This window comes from Poecilia reticulata, linkage group LG20 (genome assembly GCF_000633615.1).
Source record: "Poecilia reticulata strain Guanapo linkage group LG20, Guppy_female_1.0+MT, whole genome shotgun sequence".
NCBI classification, from domain to species: domain Eukaryota; kingdom Metazoa; phylum Chordata; class Actinopteri; order Cyprinodontiformes; family Poeciliidae; genus Poecilia; species Poecilia reticulata.
This window is the reverse complement of record NC_024350.1, coordinates 17773574-17790767: the sequence shown is the minus strand read 5'-3', so window position 1 is coordinate 17790767 and position 17194 is coordinate 17773574. Positions and strand designations below refer to the sequence as shown.

At 36.3% G+C, this 17194-nt stretch overlaps 2 long non-coding RNA genes across 2 annotated transcripts in view; one reads left to right on the top strand and one right to left on the bottom strand.

Moving 5' to 3' along the window:
• Positions 1–4599, bottom strand: part of LOC103456697 (uncharacterized) — a 22911-nt gene extending 18312 nt beyond the window's left edge. The window contains exons 1-3 of the long non-coding RNA XR_532297.1: positions 4428–4599; positions 4210–4345; positions 3238–3434 (exon numbers count right to left, since the gene is read on the bottom strand). This is a non-coding gene — a long non-coding RNA (uncharacterized LOC103456697). The remainder of the gene's footprint in view (positions 1–3237; positions 3435–4209; positions 4346–4427) is intronic.
• Positions 4600–11064: 6465 nt separating this feature from the next.
• LOC103456696 (uncharacterized) overlaps positions 11065–17194 on the top strand; it is a 22343-nt gene continuing 16213 nt past the window's right edge. The window contains exons 1-3 of the long non-coding RNA XR_532296.2: positions 11065–11161; positions 11768–11867; positions 14619–14774. This is a non-coding gene — a long non-coding RNA (uncharacterized LOC103456696). The remainder of the gene's footprint in view (positions 11162–11767; positions 11868–14618; positions 14775–17194) is intronic.

The window sequence follows — 17194 nt, the reverse complement described above, 5'->3', positions numbered from 1 at the left end:
ACCTAGCAACCCAAACCAAGCCCAGCCCGTTACCTAGCAACCCAAACCAAGCCCAGCCCGTTACCTAGCAACCCAATCTAAGTTCCACCATGTTTGGTCAGCTGGTTTTACTGCTGTACAATGGCTGCTGGAAAAGACAAATGTTTTGTTGTTAACTTATCACCTGAAACCACTCGCTGTGTTCTTGTTGGTTGAGCAGGAGGCTCTACTTCTGCTTTTCAAAGATGTACGGTTGTATAATTCTGCGTCTGTTAAGTGACATGATGCCCTGAAACAGCTCATTCTGACTAAAATCTCATTATATAAGAATTATTTTGTGCATAAAATAACTATCCTAATCTGTTCAAGGAAGCATAAATGGTTATATTTAATTTCAAGAAGCACTCACCAAATGCAGAGAAAGATATTAACGTTATATTAACATTTTAACAGTTTTTAATGGACAGTCTGATCAATACTTTCAGCCACAAGCGGCTGTTTGAAGTACATTTGTTATCTTGATGTCTCCAAAAATCAAAATAAGTTCAGCACCTCTGCTCTAAAGTCTCTTACAGGGATTTTTAAATGTGATTTTCTTTCAATATTAGTAACAGTGAAGATGATTTTACATCTTTTTGAGAAATAAATCAGGAAACTCCTTTGACTGCATTGCAAGAGTTTATCCAATTTAAAGATTTTTGTGAAGCTGCAGTGTTTTTGTACTGCACAGATCCCTGAACAGCACAGATGTCGCAACTAAGAAATGGTTGTTGTTATCTTTCCGAAAGAGATCTCTGTGTCATATCAGTAGAAATGTATTTCCAGGCACCATAGAGATGCAAACTGGGAGACTAAGAATATCAGCTCTCCAGTTTTGGAAACTTTAATAGCTGACAGGCTTAAATAAGCTTACTCCTGAGGTGAATTTAAAATTCTGGCATATCTGTAGCAGCGACTTCTGCAGACAAGCAGATTTATCTCCTTTCTGCTGTATTTGCTGTGACCACATCATGGCACTGTAAGCGATAAGGAGCCTGGTGAAAGAGTGAGAGGGATTTATCTGCAGCAGTGCTGAGTGGGGAGCTGATAACGGGGCTAACCCAGATGACTTGTTTTGACAGAAAACGGCAGGAAGACGGAAAAAAAAGCAAAGAAAAACTGTGTTAACAGCATTATGTAAAACAGGGAGACACGTTCTAATCACGACGACCCGAAAAAATGTCTTCTGGAGAGGGAGTGATGAGGAAGTTAAGAGTTGTAAAAAATCAGCAGAAATTAAGAAGGCGTGAGGGATTTATCTGCGTTTCCAGTAAAAGGGAAGACAGGTTGGCTCAGGTCAGATAATAAGAATTTAAAAAAAGAAATAAAGAAAGAAAGTATTAACATCTCTAACGCTTACAGCTTCATTTGGATTGACTCAGAAACATGGGGAAAAGATCTCAAAAGAGCAAGATGAATGTCTTCAGTTAGCCCTAAAGGTGACTGGAACAGTTTCTAATAATTTATAGACAAAACATTTTAATTACATTTTATTTCAGATAATGAGAGTCAGAATGAGCCGTTTTAAAAACTACTGTCACTTTAATTACAAATAAGCTGCTGCTGGCCACGCCCCCCTACTCAACATTTACACTCGCATGTGAAAATGGCTCCAAACCGATGCATAAATATACAACTACACATCATTGAAAAGTGAAAATGGAGCCTCCTGCACAACCAACAAGAATCCAACAAGTGGTTTGTGGATGGTAAATCAACAACTAAATACTTGTGTTTTCTAGCAGCCATTGTACAGCGCATACAGTGATAAAAGCTGCTGGTTGCTAAGTGACGTGCTAGGCTGGGGTTGCTAGGCGACGGGACAGCACCTGCTAATTTGTGACTTATTCGGGAGATATTTGAAACGGCTCATTTTACAGACACCAAAAAAGTTATTGTCATAAAATAGCTGGTTTTAGCTAGCAGTAGCTACCAATATACACTAATTTATTAGCTAGCTTTGGTGCTAGCTAGTAAGCTAGCTTTGATGCTAGTAAACTAGCTAAAAATACCAACTCCACTGGCAGATTATTTCACTTACAAGACATTTTTCTCATGTTATAAGTGAAATAATCTACCAATATAATTAGAATTTTGTAATCAATATTAAGGAATTATTGATTTAAAACAAGCTGCTATATGTTGATGAAAAGTTATTTGTAAGTTAGTTAAGATTTTGTGTTTTTGTAGTGCAGGTCTTAGATTTTATTCAGAATGGTTTTAGAAAGTCTTAAATTTGAGTTTGTGAAACCTGCAGAAATCCTGGTGAAGATCAATTTACACAATTTTGGAAACGTTCACAACTACATTTAGATTAATCAGAGATTGAGATATTTTTACATTTAAATTTATTAAGGTGAGGTTTTCAAACCCGTTTAACCACCAAGCATGGCGGTGGCAGTATCAACTTTAGTCAGAGGCTTCCTTTGAGGTGACGTAACACAGACTGCTGCAGGAGATCCTTCCTGCCATTGCAGGAAATTCCACAACATTTAATTTCACTCTGATTTATTAAAGAATTAAAAAAATTGAATTAAACATTTGAGTGTGTATTGATTAGGAGAAATCTGCTTGATTAGGTATTGATGTTCCCTTTTTATGAATACAAAACTAGACCAGTTTGTTTCAAATTATCACACGTTTGCTTTCAGATTGAAAAGCTTCAGTCTTTATTTAACAACACGAAATTGCAGCTTTTCATGAAACAGGGCTGGCTTTTTAAGGACCCATTGAGCATAAAAAGAAGAGAGAAGTACTGCTAAGATAATTATTATTCAGCCGCCTTATAGAGCTGCCCAGCTGGAGTTTTAAAAACAGAAAGTTCTCACATCCCACTGTGAATATATAAAGCGAAGCTGCTCACTTTGAGACAACTTTAAGAGAAAGAGATCGTCTCTTTGAGAAATTTCTGCTGAAAACTAAATGAAATTGCTGTTTATCCTTCACTTTGTTTTCTGCTGTTTTGCAACTAATCTAATGAAGATGCTGTTATTCTGCGCGCGAGGAGAAATCTGTGTTCTCCTGTGCAGCAGGAGGCTCATATCTCACAGGCTTACCCTTTCATAATGAAAGGTGTGGAGGCATCTGTTTCTGGAGGCAGTAATTACGTTATTGTATAAGATAAACAAAACAACTTATAATGAGAAACCACATAAATTCACAGAGAAGCAGACAAAAAACTCACACACCTTTGATCACTGGAAACGGATGCAAATTTACCTTCTCTGCGTCTGCAAAACGCCCCGAATCTGGAAAGATGCTAATTATCTCTGCACAGAAAACGCCTGCTGAACGCAGGACTGAAACCAAGACGGAGCGGAGCGAGTGTGTGTCCAGACTGCGGAGAGCGGCACCAACATCTGGCCGAAACTTGACCTCGGCTGGATAAAAGGTTTGGCTCGATACTCGCTTCTCTTCTGCGCCAAGAAACAGAGGAAAGGAAATAAAAGTATTAGGACAAATCATAAGATTTATCTGTAAATGCTGCTGAAACAAGCTGCAGTATTTAATCAGAGGAAAACTGTTGATGCATATTTAAAAGTCCTGTAGAGGATCAAGTGTAATATTATTAACAATATATTTGTTTGTAGACAAAAGTAAACATTTAATTAATAAAAAGGTAGTTAAATTTAAGACTGTTGCAGCCTACAATTACTTACTATGTTTTGAATTTTTTAAGCTTTAATTTGAAATAACATTATGTTACAAAAAAATTGGCATTTCTACACATAATCTTTTCTTTCCTTCACTGCAAAAATACCAAATCTCAGCCAGATTTTGTATTTGGTGCGATTTTTATTTGCGCTAGAAACTAAACCAACTAACTTTGGTTTAGTTTCTGGCACAAATAAAAGTTTTAAGTAAATAATTCTTTAATATTGTTGAAAAGTTCTGATGGCAGATAAATTAACTTATAACATGGAGAAAATATCTTGTTATAAGTGAAACAATCGGCCTTTGGAACTAAAACTTTTTCACCATGATTAAGGAATTATTTACATAAAACACGCTGTTTTCACCATGATTCCTTAATCATGGTGAAAAAGTTTTAGTTCCATAGGCCGATTGTTTTATCTTGGTAAAAAATACTTTAAGTTAGTTTTGTCTTATTTAAAGTTTACTAGAAACTAGACCAGAAAGTTTGTGTTTTTGCAGTTTTCTTTTTCTCATTAAGTTCTAATCTGTCCTTACCTGCATGTCTCCTTCCTTCCTGACTTTTTCTAATCTGTGAATAATTTCTTCACAGAAATTGTGTGGAGAGCAACACTGAGAACAACTTCTGCAGCAAAATTAAAGAGGATTTGGTTTATTCCTGGCATTAACTAACCTGCAAGGGATGTAAAATACGGAAAACAACATTAGTATTCTTGCTAACTAGCTTAATATAATAACATGGATTAGCTAGTCACCTGTTAGCTAACATTATCGGCATGGAGAAGCGTTACTCGACTTATTCGGTTTGTTTGGAAGAAAACAATAAGTTTTTTGCCTTTTGGTTCTGGCTGAATATGAGCCTCCACTCTCAGATCCACAGGTGTAACGGGCGGATTTACGGGTAGCACAGATAAACAGAACACCGGCATGTTTGCACTCCTGGTGCATTTAAGGACGACTCGGAAAATCACGTTACCGCATCTTAATAATAAATAATCGAGCAAAGTAAAAGATATTTTTATGGATAATGAAGAAAAACATCACAACCTCTCCATTCTGCTCACTACAGCGGCATTGCCCCTTTTCCTCCAAAAAAACTTATAAATGTGGAGATTAATCTCAGAAATTTTCTAGACAAAACATAAAGATGCTTCGCTTTACCATATATGGAAAATATGTCCCGGAACTACAAGACCCATGTTGTTAGCTCTGTGAGTGATGACGACGTATTACGGTCACCGTACTAAAAAAAATGAGTAGTAAATTTCAGCCACAAAAAAAATCTCTAAAATTTTCTAGAAAAAAAGTGAAATTTCTGTTTAAAAAGTCAAACATTTGCAAAAAAAAAAAAAAAAAAGGAGGAAATTTCAGACATTTTGAGATGAATCTTAAAATAAAAATAAAAAAAAATTAAAAAACTTACATTTCTGAAATTTTCTCAAATTTTGAGATGAATTTCAGAATTTATTTTTACAAAAACTTGGAAATTTCTAAGTTTGAAAAGACAAAAATTTGCTAAGAAAAGTTTACATTTTTATATAAATCAGAAATTTTGGAAAATGCTGGAAAATGTCTGGGTTTGAAAAGTCAAAAAATTGCCTTAAAAAACATTAATTTGGAGATTAATTTCAGAAATTTTCAAAGAAAAAAATTACGTGGAAATTTCTAAGTTTCAAAAGTCGAACAAGAATTAAAGGAACGAAGAATTTTGGAAATTTTCTGAGATTAAAATTTCTGATTTTTGTCTAACAAATTTTTGACTTTTCAAGGTAACATGGAAATGACCCAGTTTTGTCTCAAATTCTTCAAAAAATTTATGAAAATGCAATACATTTTTTATTTTCTTGCAAATTTATGAGCTACGTCTCAAAATTTAAGTTTTTTTCTGGAAAATATTCTACTTTAAAAACTCAAAAATTTCCAAAATTATTATTCTAAAAACTTCTGAAGTTTTATTCTAGAAAATTGCAAAAAGTGAGGCATGTCTTTCTCCATTAACAACAAACACATGGGCAGATGTTACCTCCATGTCCAAATATCATTATTTCTTCTTCCTGAGCTGCATAGAACAGATTGCCTTCTGCCGCCATTGAACCTTTGACCTTTTTGTTTTTATATGGGCCCAAAAAGCACCAGGCCAACCTGACAGCCTTGAATGTTCCTTGGCTGGTAAGGCTTGTGTGGTGACATTCAACCGTCTCCCAGGAGGGGGTTTTCTTGGCGCAGACTCTGCGTTTTACAAGGTCCCCCAGTCTCAGGCAGTCCACAAGCAGGTGGGGATAATAATTAAGTATGATTACAAGACATTAATCCATCCAAAGAGTGACAGCCACAGCTGCAGCAGCATTATACAGGCCCTGCAGGTGACTCCCAGCAGGCTCGGCAGCAAAGGCAGGCATCCTTTCAGCAGCATTTATATTTCAGTCAGTGTTTTGATTCGGCACAGACTTCAAAAATGATGCAGCACCATGAAGGTAAAGCTAAAGCAGCCTAATGCTTAAGATGCAAAATATATTTATCCAGTCTCTTTTATTCTACCACAAACATTTTCTTTCTTTTTTAAAAAGACGTACTTTTACGCTTTCATTTTATCTTAAATGAAAGTTGTAAACAGCCCAAAAAAAAAATCAGACGTCTTTTAGAAATGAGATCTGTTTTCCTGGCCTTGGTTAAAAACAGCTTTGTTTTCTGCAGAAATATGTTTAGTTTTTTCCTGTGAAAAGACAAACAACTAAAAAAAAGCACTAAATGAAGTCCAGCTGCTTCAGATTTTTTAAAACATTAATTTGATGTACAACACATCTGCTATTCTTAGCAAAACAAAGTTTGTATTATAAATTATAAAGCAAAAACGCCACAATAACAACAATAAGTTAGCGACAAAACAGGTTCAGACTAATTAGCTACTACCTAGCTTACTAGCTAATGAAGCTAACTGCTTAGTTTAAGCTAATTGTTCCTCAAGCTAATAGCTACCCATGCTAATATATACTCTAGCTATGCCAAGTTAGGCTACTCATGCTATCAAGTAGTCAGTTTGGCTGTTGCTTAAGCTAACAGCCATCTTGCTATGTAGCAAAGTAATGCTAAACATCGTCAAGTCCATAAATAAGAACACTTTCAGAAATAGAGAGGTTTCGTCCTACAGCAGTATTTAAATGCAAAAAATATTTAATTTTTCAGAGTTGCCCTCATTCAACATATATAAAACTTGCTTTTGAAAAACTAATATGCGTATTGTTTGACAAATAACCCAATTTGGGCCTTTTCTACAGAAAAAGTCGTATGTAAACTTCACCATAAGAAGAATTACCTAAACTCTGGTTTAAGACACTACTTTTGCTATGAAGGATAAAAAAGGCAAGTTTGCTATTAGGTAATTAGTGGGATAAGGTCCATCTATATCCATTGGCAGTGGCTGACAGCTGGAAGCTGTTAGGCATGTGAAAATGGATTTCTTCTCACTGTGAAACTAATTATGGACATACTAGCTTAGTGGGAGATCTCGGGTTTGGGTCTGCAGCACACCCCACGGCGTGTGCATAGCTAACAGACACATCGGCAGCAGGTCAGCCCAGATCATGGCTCGGAAATTTAAACTGACCAGGAATTTTACACATTAAACAAAGATAATGGAAGAAGTTTGAGAGTGTCTTGCATAAGTATTGCTAAACTTTTATCTTTTTCAAATGTAAATAGATTAACACAAAGTGAAGTTAGTGTTTCACCAACTAAAATTTAAGACTTTTTAAGATCATAATAAATGAAATTTAAAACCTCTATCTCTAGAGAAACTAGAAAGCTCTCTACTCTACTTAACTCTCTACTTAAATCTCTACTTAACTAGAAAGCTAAGTAGTGGTTCCCTTGCATGGCTACTAATTAGTGTGGGCTCATTTAGTCATTTAGTGGCTTTTGCACTTTGGGTCAACAGAAGGTAAAGCCACACAGAATGCTTGCATGAGAATGCTTTAGCCTGGGTTGCTATGATGCTACATAGCTTGCAGTTTGAACAGCTTAAATTGACTAGCTGTTAGTATGACTACCCTAACTGGGCATAGCTTGAGCATGTATTAGCCTAGCTAGCTGTTAGCTTGATCAACCATTAGCTTGTAGCTTACAGTTTGAATAGCCAAGTGACTAGCTAGTGAGCTGGAACTAACTAGCAACTGTATTAACCAACCATTTAGTCATACACAATGTATGTATAAGTGCGAGGCAAAACAAAACAACGCAAAAAAAAAACAGAATATGCAATTAAATAGTCCTGCCAAAACAAAATTTAAGACCATTGCTTAATGAATTTAATACAATTCTGAGATTAAAGTCAGAATTTTTTATTGTTGTTTATTTTTAGCACCTTTAATCCTCTTCTGTATTCTTTCAACTCAATCACAACATATTTTTGTGTGTAATTTTTTTCTTTTGGTCTGGTTTCTGAACCTGTTGTAAACAAATGCTGCTGTAGCAGGAAACTGAACACTCCACCAGAGTTGTTGTGAAGTGTTAAAACTCTCTGTTCTCGGGCGTATTATGGCCTTTAAGGTTCTGCTTTTGCACTTCCAGCAGCTCCAGAACATTTCTCTACGTCATATTACACGTGTGAGGATGAATCCATCATCATTTCACCCTTAAAGCTTTTTAAAAGTCTTCCTCAGCTGAATAGCACGTCTCCAACTGGCTGCAGCACATAATTCAACCCAGTTGAAGTGAAAAGCGTCTTAGAAATGCTTTTCATTTTGCTTCTAAACCGAGGCTAAATTGGATGATAAAAAGCTGCCTACGCTTTTAATGTTTCGGTCAGTTTTGATATTGCAACTTCATTATAAATCGCAGACTTTTTAAAATTAACTGAATTGTTCATTTGAACTGCAGATGAATGGAGGTATTCAGGTTTGTCCTTCACAGCCTGAAAAAGCTGCCTTTATTTATCCAAGGCTGAGTTTTGCTGCTGAACACACCTGGGCCTGATTTGCCCATTCATCTTAATAAAAACTGCTTTTTTTTTTTTGTCAAATTTAAACCTTCCTCTCGCTCTATTTTTTGTAACACAGCGCAGATTTTCTGTTGGACTGGCCTTGAGATGCGAAAAGAGAGAAAAAGTTAAATTGCAGCCCACTGCTTCTTAATTTTGAAAAAGAACATACCACTATTAATAATAAATCGCATAAAGAAATGCAGCACCAAAAGAAACAATTTCATGGTGGTCTGGGAAATAATGGCACTTAATAAGAGCAAAATGATTGCAATTTTTCTGTCTGATTAATTCAGCCGTGCTAATTACTTTTTTTTATTTTTACACCACTGAGAAATGATAATTATTTTTACTTATTGAGTCATTATGAGAGCTTGCGCGGAGAAAAACTTGTGAAATCAAAAGCAATGTGACACCCATGAAGAAATGTGACATATTTACATTCCAGAGCACCTGCAGGAAGTCATTTATAATCCTCATTCTTGATCAAACGTGAAGAAAAATGTCAATTTATTGAGCAAAAACCACAAGAATGAAGGAAGAATATGTCTAATAAAGACATAAAAGATAAAAGTGGTACCAGTTCTCAATATTAAAGGATCAAAAAAGGCAAAAATATTTCCCAAAAGACACCAAATTAGGAAATAATGCACTCCTACTTTAAAAAAGAAAATTAATCCAACAATCAGGAAGCAGAAATGTTTCTTCCCTCTTTTCTTATTCAACACAGATTTTGTGGGTTTGCTTCTCTTGGGTTTTACAGCACAATTGCAAGCTGCCAAGGAGTGTAAAATGTCCTCTTAGGAGCAATCAAAAACAAATACAGGCCTCAAATAAAACTCATTTCACACATGCAGGTCGTGCTTGGTGGAGATTTTCAGTCTGATTGAGTGACAATTTAAACCCAGCTAATTTACCAGCATGCATGTTTTCAACAGCGTTATAAAAAGATTCATGTTGGCCTCTTTCTTTTGACACGGAAAAAGTCATCTGGTGAAAAACAGGTTCACAAAGCAATGTTTGGAAATGAAGTTCAACAAAACCGCCATCTGGGCAGTTTGCCATTTTGTAACTTAGTTTCTTTTTCTTTTTTTTGGTTGGTTTGTCCTCAAATTTTGGGAAGCAGAAATCCGGGACAAAGTTTTGGGCTTCCCAATAATTTCATTCAACGCCATACACAGTTTTCATGTGGCGTCACACTTATGAGAACGCCAGCTGACGGCCATCTTGGTAGCCTACCATATTGTAAATTAGCTGTTTTTGGTTGTTTTGTCCTCACATTTTAGGAAGAAGAAAGCTGGGACAAAGTTTTGTGCTTCCCATGAATTGATCCATCAGCGTAATACATTGTTCTCATGTGGAACTGTGTAGCTGACGGCCATCTTGGTAGGCAAAATTGAGTACGCGTGACGTGAAATATTAATTTAAATGCACAAAGCTTTCGTGATGGACGAACAGATGTTTCAACTGTGCAGACGGTTCGGCAGGATCTCAAACAATGGAGTTGAGTGCTGAACTCTCCGATTACCTTTATTCCAGTTAAAATGTATACATATTTTTGTACATATAATTTTTTTAAATGTCTTTTCTGTTCATAATTGAATACATCTCTGCAGTGGTTAGTTTCAATATGCTATGCTATCTTCTAAAAGGTAAATACTTGTTCAGACACCAGTAGTGTATTGTAATAATTTTGAGAAGAAGGCAATTGGTAAGAAAATGATCAGTGATATTCACTGTAGTAATTACTGCCGAACTAGCAAATACTCTCCCAGTCACCAGAATCTTATTATTAAAGTGAAGAGTTGGTACGTCATTTACAAAGCAGTTGAAACTGATTGTATGCATCCATGAGTTTTCAATTCAAATTCATTTAATCAAGGGTAGCACTTTAAATAATGTGACATGTCAAAAACAGAGTAACCATTGTTACAGGACTTCTATCCATACGCTAATTTGCAAACCTAGTCCTTGGTTGGACCGTTTTTAAAAGACAGTGAAATTAAAGTTAAAGTTTCTTATCACACAGAGACAGACACCTATGCTGAATTTTGCTGCAGGTTGGAGAGAAGATGAGGAAAAAAGTGGAAAAAAATAAAAATATCGACAAATAAATTTTTTTAATCATAAATTTTAAATAATATTTTATCATAAAATCTAATGTGTTTTCCAATCATTGTTATAAAATATGTTAAAATAATTTACTGAAATGTTATTGCCGTTAATCTTTCTGACAGTCAAACTGCTTTGGCATAGAACGGAAGTTTCTGGAGAAAAAAAAGAGGGCTTCGCTGAGGTTGCTAGGTAACGGGCCTGGGCTTCGGGGAGGTTGCTAGGTAACGGGCCTGGGCTTCGGGGAGGTTGCTGGGTAACGGCGGAGGGCACGTCGAATGTGACTTAACTATTAGCACGTTTTTAAAACGGCCCGTTGGTGGCAGCAGGAACGAAGATAAGACATTTTTCCCGCATGTAGGTGAAATAATCTGCCGGTGAAACAAGTATTTTTCAACAATGGTAAGGAATTATTGACTACCTATTACTGAAAGGTTACTTCTGAGTTAATTTTGCCTTATTTCAGGTGTAATAATATATTAGCACTAGAAACTAGACAAAAGTACTTGGTAACATTATGTGTTAGGGACTAGATTACTATGACTACTGAAAGACAAACCTTGTGTAATGAATTGCTGTAATTTGTGTGGTACCTTTTTATTTATATGAACTTTTAAAGAAGAAATGAGGAAATTTTGAACAATGATAACATAAGGAAACACATCCACCATAAGCATTGCTGCCTTTACTGTTATACCTTCACCCACCGTTCTGATCAGTCTGCATTTTGAAAATAGCCCACACTTGTAGGGCACCTTTCTCTCCTTATTTTTCCTCTACAAACTGCTTTTTCACAGCATTTTTTTTTGTGTGTGTTCACCCAAAAATCTTGCTTTCTACATATGCAGCATTTTTATTCTTAGTTGACAGGACTGAAGGGTGAACCACCCATTCTCCTACCGGAGGATCAAAGCCTCTACACCGAGCCTCAGCTGCCCACATTTGCTCAACAACGACAAGTAGAGAAAAATAACATATTTATATCCATAAATATGCCACTCTGTTTAGGTTTGAGCATCGGAGGAGAGACGTCCCGAGTTCCTCTACGCCGAGGCAGGATAACGATCCGAAGTGCACTAATAAAGGATTCTTGCAGCATTGTTATCCCGTAAGAGATTAGATTGTTGACGGAAGATGTGCAGAAGAAAATCAAAGTTGAATCTTATCACTGCCACAGATTCTGTATTTAGTCCGCTTCAATCAAACTCCAGCTTGAATTTCTAGAAAATCCGGTTTTTGTTTAGTTTTTAAAGCAAATATCTTAGTACACTTGAAATAAGACAAAACTGACTTTAAAGGAGTTAAACTGATAGTCTTTTTATTTAACTTTTACATTTTAAGTGGAAATATTTTAGGTAGCTAACCAAAAATGCAACGTCCAAATAAAATGGCTGGTGCAATATAGTCATAAACCTTCATCTATATTATAATACCTGCAATTTATAGCAGCTGCCAATGATTCAGCTACACTGTAAAAATACAAAATCTTACCAGGTATTTTGATCTACTTTCCACTGCAAATGCCTTCGTACATTTCAAATGAGACAAAAATAACCAACTTACAGGTAACTTTTCAGCAAGATTGTTTTAAGTCAATAACTGATCAATATTTATTAAATAACTATTAGTTTCCCTGTAAGATCAAAATTTCAGGATTTTTTTTTCTTGCAAATTTTACACTTCGAGCTTAGAAAATGTCACAGTTTTTTAAAATAAAATATGTGAAATTAATCTCAACATTTCTGAGTTTGTTTCTCATAAATTTTACACTTTAAACTTAGAAAATTCTGAGTTTTTTTAAAATAAAATTTGTGAGATTTATCTAAAAATTTCTAAGTTTTTTGGCAGCAATGTGCTCTGTTTTTTGTGCAATCGTAATCCTGTTGGAGATAGTACTTTTTCGTCAATACTAAGTAATTTTTTAAAAACCTAAAGCAAGCTATTTTTGCTTAAAAGTTACTTCTGAGTTAGTTTTGTCTTTTTTCAAATGATCTAAAATATTTCCGCAAGAAACTAAACAAAAATACTTAAGACTTTGTGTTTTGCAGTAAATTACTACATTTCATGAACATCTTTAACCTAAATTCAGAGTCACATTTTCATTCACATCAACTCTGATTCAGCTACGATGACCCACTGAGGCTAACATAAAATAAAAAAATAATACATAATGAATGACAAATTACATTTGCTGCACGAGGCACAGAAAGCGAGAGGCCCGCTGTACGGAGGTAAATGTTGGCCGGCCGTATCCGGTAATAAATTGACTGCCACTCCAATCAAAGGAACAACGTCAGGATGCCCCGCTGCATCAGGACGTTCCCTTTAATTAGGTCGAATCCTTCCAACTGCGGCGCAACGTCACGGTGCAGAAACGTCTGGAACCAGCATGGACTCCAACTTTTCATTCATTAGCAAAAAATCAGGTCGGGTTGTGAATGTGCAGGAGATCCAAGGCGAAAAATATGAAATAACACCCAAACATAGCTCTGTTGTTTTCTCAAGGTACTTCAAAGACATTCATAGTGTTTCCATTAAAGCAACAAAGGAAATAATGAATCATTAGTTGCAGGAACAAAACAATATTCGACTGAAAAATCTAATAAAAACATGTTGATAATTTGAAAAGATTGAATTAGTTCATGGTTGGACAGATGTCGATGAGGTGTGCATTAACTTTGCTAACAAAAATGAAACAGATCAAATTATTAATAAACAGCTTTCTGCCCTTCAGCTGCAAAACAGGAAAACAATAAATAATTCTGAAATATTTCAAATATTACTCCATCCTTCTGTTCCACTGTATTAATAAACCACAACAGTTTTATTAGAGTTTTGTCATGATAACACCTGTTTAACATGTTAAAAAACTTAGATTTCCTCTTGTGTTACACTGCACTATTATCACCAAGTAAAACAATGAGTTTAATGAATAATTAATGGCTTAATATAACAAGTTTAATAACCTAGTGTGATAGTATAATTGGTCTTGTGCTGTAATGGAGAAGTGACCTACTACACTGCAAAAACGCATCTAACAAGGTATTTTTGTGTGGTTTTTAGTGCAAATATCTTAGTACACTTAAAATAAGACAAAACTAAATTATCAGTAACTTTTCAGCCAAATATAGGAGCTGGATTTAAGTCAGCAATTCCTTAACACTGATTTTAAAAAAGTACTAGTTTCACCGGTAGATTATTTCATTTATAATAAGACATTTTTCCCATGTTTTAAGTGAAATAATCTGTACTTATTTTAACTTATTTTTAAATCAGTATTAAGGAATTATTAACTTAAAACAAGCTCCTGTATTTGAAAAGTTGCTTTTTAATAATTTTTTATCTATTTTCATGTGAAGGTATTTGCACTAGAAACTAGACAAAAATACTTGGTAAGACTTTGTGCGTTTGCTGTTTAAAATCAATACAATTCACTTTATGATATATAGCTTCAGTTAATTTAGCAAGTAGTTGTGGACACTGCAAAAACACAAAACCTTGCCGAATAGGGTTGGTAGGAGTTTGTGTTTTGGCAGTGTATACTTGACTTAAATAAACAAACAAACACATAGAGCAGTAAAACTAGCTGACCAAACGTGCTGGAGCTCAGCTTGGGTTGCTAGGTAACAGATGGAACTCTGCTGGGGTTGCTCGGCAACGGTCAGTGCCTGCTGATTTGTTATGTTACAATCCGAAGGTTTTTGAAACGGCCCATTTTCCAGACACCAGAAAACATTAATTTATTGTGAAAAATGGCTGATTGGTTGCTTTTAGAATGAATAAAGACCGAAATGGAAGTACAAAGAACTTACAAAAGGTGAATTTTCCTTAATGTGTCTCATTTAAAATGTTCTTTCAGAGTCTGAGCCGAAGCTCTGGTGAAGAAAAATGGATTCAACTTGTGTTTGAAATAGAGCAGGAAAAGACTCAGCCTCTTCGGTGAGATTAAACAGCTTGAGCAATGATTTGTTGCAGGCTGGTTGGATGGAGCGGATCCTGGAAGAGCGCTATGCAGGTGGGTTGTCTGATTCTGCCCTGGAGACGGGTTGTAAGTGGCGGGTGGAGATGCTGCGCCTGCAACACAAGATAGGGAGACAATGAAGGAAAACAAAACTATTTAAAAGACAGGCAGACGATATGAGGTGGCGTGAGTGTTTAAATTGGACTGCTGCTTAAAGTACTTTCCACCCAAAATAACCAATTTTAGCAGCAGAGACAGAAAAACTGGGGTTTCTATTTTTATTTCAGGATGTCTCCATGTATTAAACTCTTCTTGTGAATCTTTTCTGACTGACAGGGTTAAAAAAAACATGTTTGCGTGCTTCAATTAAAAACTTGGACTCATTATCTTAATTGCAATCTCGGTCTTTAATTAGCAACACACATGCACACACACACACCGAGTTATTCAGGTGTGATCAATGGCCTCCCTAATCTCCCAGCATAAAATGAAAAGAAAATAATATCAGTGTTTTACCATCTTTAATTAGAATGTAATGTCAAAATTAATAACAATCAAGTCAATTAGCATTCAGAGTTGGCTGATGCGCGCTGATTCTGGTCTTTAATATTACTGCGATTCCTGGTTAATTGTCGTCATTACGGGAGCATTCAGCGGCGCTTCCGAGGAAATTAACGGAGTGAGCTACGATGACGGGAAAAGCTGCGGAAAACTGGAGCTGAGACAAAAAAAGATTCAGCAGAAGAAGAAGGCGTCTCACCTCAGCAGGATCACTGATTTTACTGCATCTAAATTAGATCGCTCTCCCAGAAACACAAAACCCAACCTGTCAGAGGAATCACTCTCCTATCAGGAGGCGGAGGGTTTTATTGTCTTACAGGCGCCAAACCTGCTACCACGACGACTTGGAGCTATTATAGGAAGAAATTTAAAAAAGGAGGAGAAAGTGTCCGCTAAAAAAGTTTGAGATTAATCTCAGAAATAAATCCTGAGCTCCAAATGTCAAAAATTTGTTAGTGAAAAATAATCTTAAATTTTCTAGAAAAAACAAGGACAATTCTGAGCACCAAAAGTCAGAAATTTGCTAGAAAAATACTCAGAAATGTTATATTTAATCTCAGAAACTTTATAGAAAAACAAGGAAATTTCTGAGTTTTAAAAGTGGAAAATTTTCAAAAAAAATCTCAAAAGCTTTCTAGAAATTTTGTTCTCCAAAATTTGACTGTGGAGCTCAAAAGTAAAAAAAATTGCAAAATTTCTTGTCACAATTTACAACAGCAGCAGCAGTAAATGTTTGTAAGTTACATTTAATTTTACTTTCAAGATATTTTTAAGTCAAGTATGATTCAAAATTTTAAACCTGATAGAATGATGAAAGACCCTACTTAAATTGTTTTAATATACCATTGTCAATCTAAACTTAATATTTAGCCTTTAAAATCCGTGGTTTTAATCCCTAGCCTCCTGAAATATACCCTTCTGAAGTCCGTCATGGCGCCTCGAATGATTAAGTGATGGAGTTGCAAAGGGTTAATAGTTTGAGTCATGCAGAATTGATTTGACCGTTTCCATAGCAATGAAACTATGGAAACGGTCATGGTATGGACCGTTTCCATACCATGTCATAGCTACAATGATGTCATAGCTACAATGACAATGATGAGGTCATCTCAAAACAGGAGGTTATATCCAAGCATCTCTCTGATGCACCGTGTTGGACAAGTGTTTTGACAATGCAACAGATCGGATTCACCACCATGTTTTTTCCCCTGATGTTTGGGGCAGGTTATTTGATCACGACAGGAGTGAAAAAACTTTTCAACAAGATACTTCCTGGGATCACTTTTGACATCAGTAGTTACAAGGATGAGAATGAGTACGATAAGTTCGACGCGTACCTCTTCAAATCTTCCCCGACTGTGAAGCAAACTTCACAGCAAGCTGCCCCGGCTGGGGTCCTGCCTCAGAGTCTGGACCTGCCTCAGAGTCTGGACAGATGTCTTAGTCAGGACCTGTCTCAGAGTCAGGACCTGCCTCAGAGTCTGGACAGATGTCTGAGTCAGGACCTGCCTCAGAGTCAGGACCTGCCTCAGAGTCTGGACAGATGTCTTAGTCAGGACCTGTCTCAGAGTCAGGACCTGTCTCAGAGTCAGGACCTGCCTCAGAGTCTGGCAGATGTCTGAGTCAGGACCTGCCTCAGAGTCAGGACCTGCCTCAGAGTCTGGACAGATGTCTGAGTCAGGACCTGTCTCAGAGTCTGGACAGATGTCTTAGTCAGGACCTGCCTCAGAGTCAGGACCTGCCTCAGAGTCTGGACCTGTCGCAGTGTCTGGACAAATGTCTGAGTCAGGACCTGTCTCAGAGTCGGTACAGATGTCTGAGTCAGGACCTGTCTCAGAGTCAGGACAGATGTCTGAGTCAGGACGTGTCTCAGAGTCAGGACAGATGTCTGAGTCAGGACCTGCCTAAGAGTC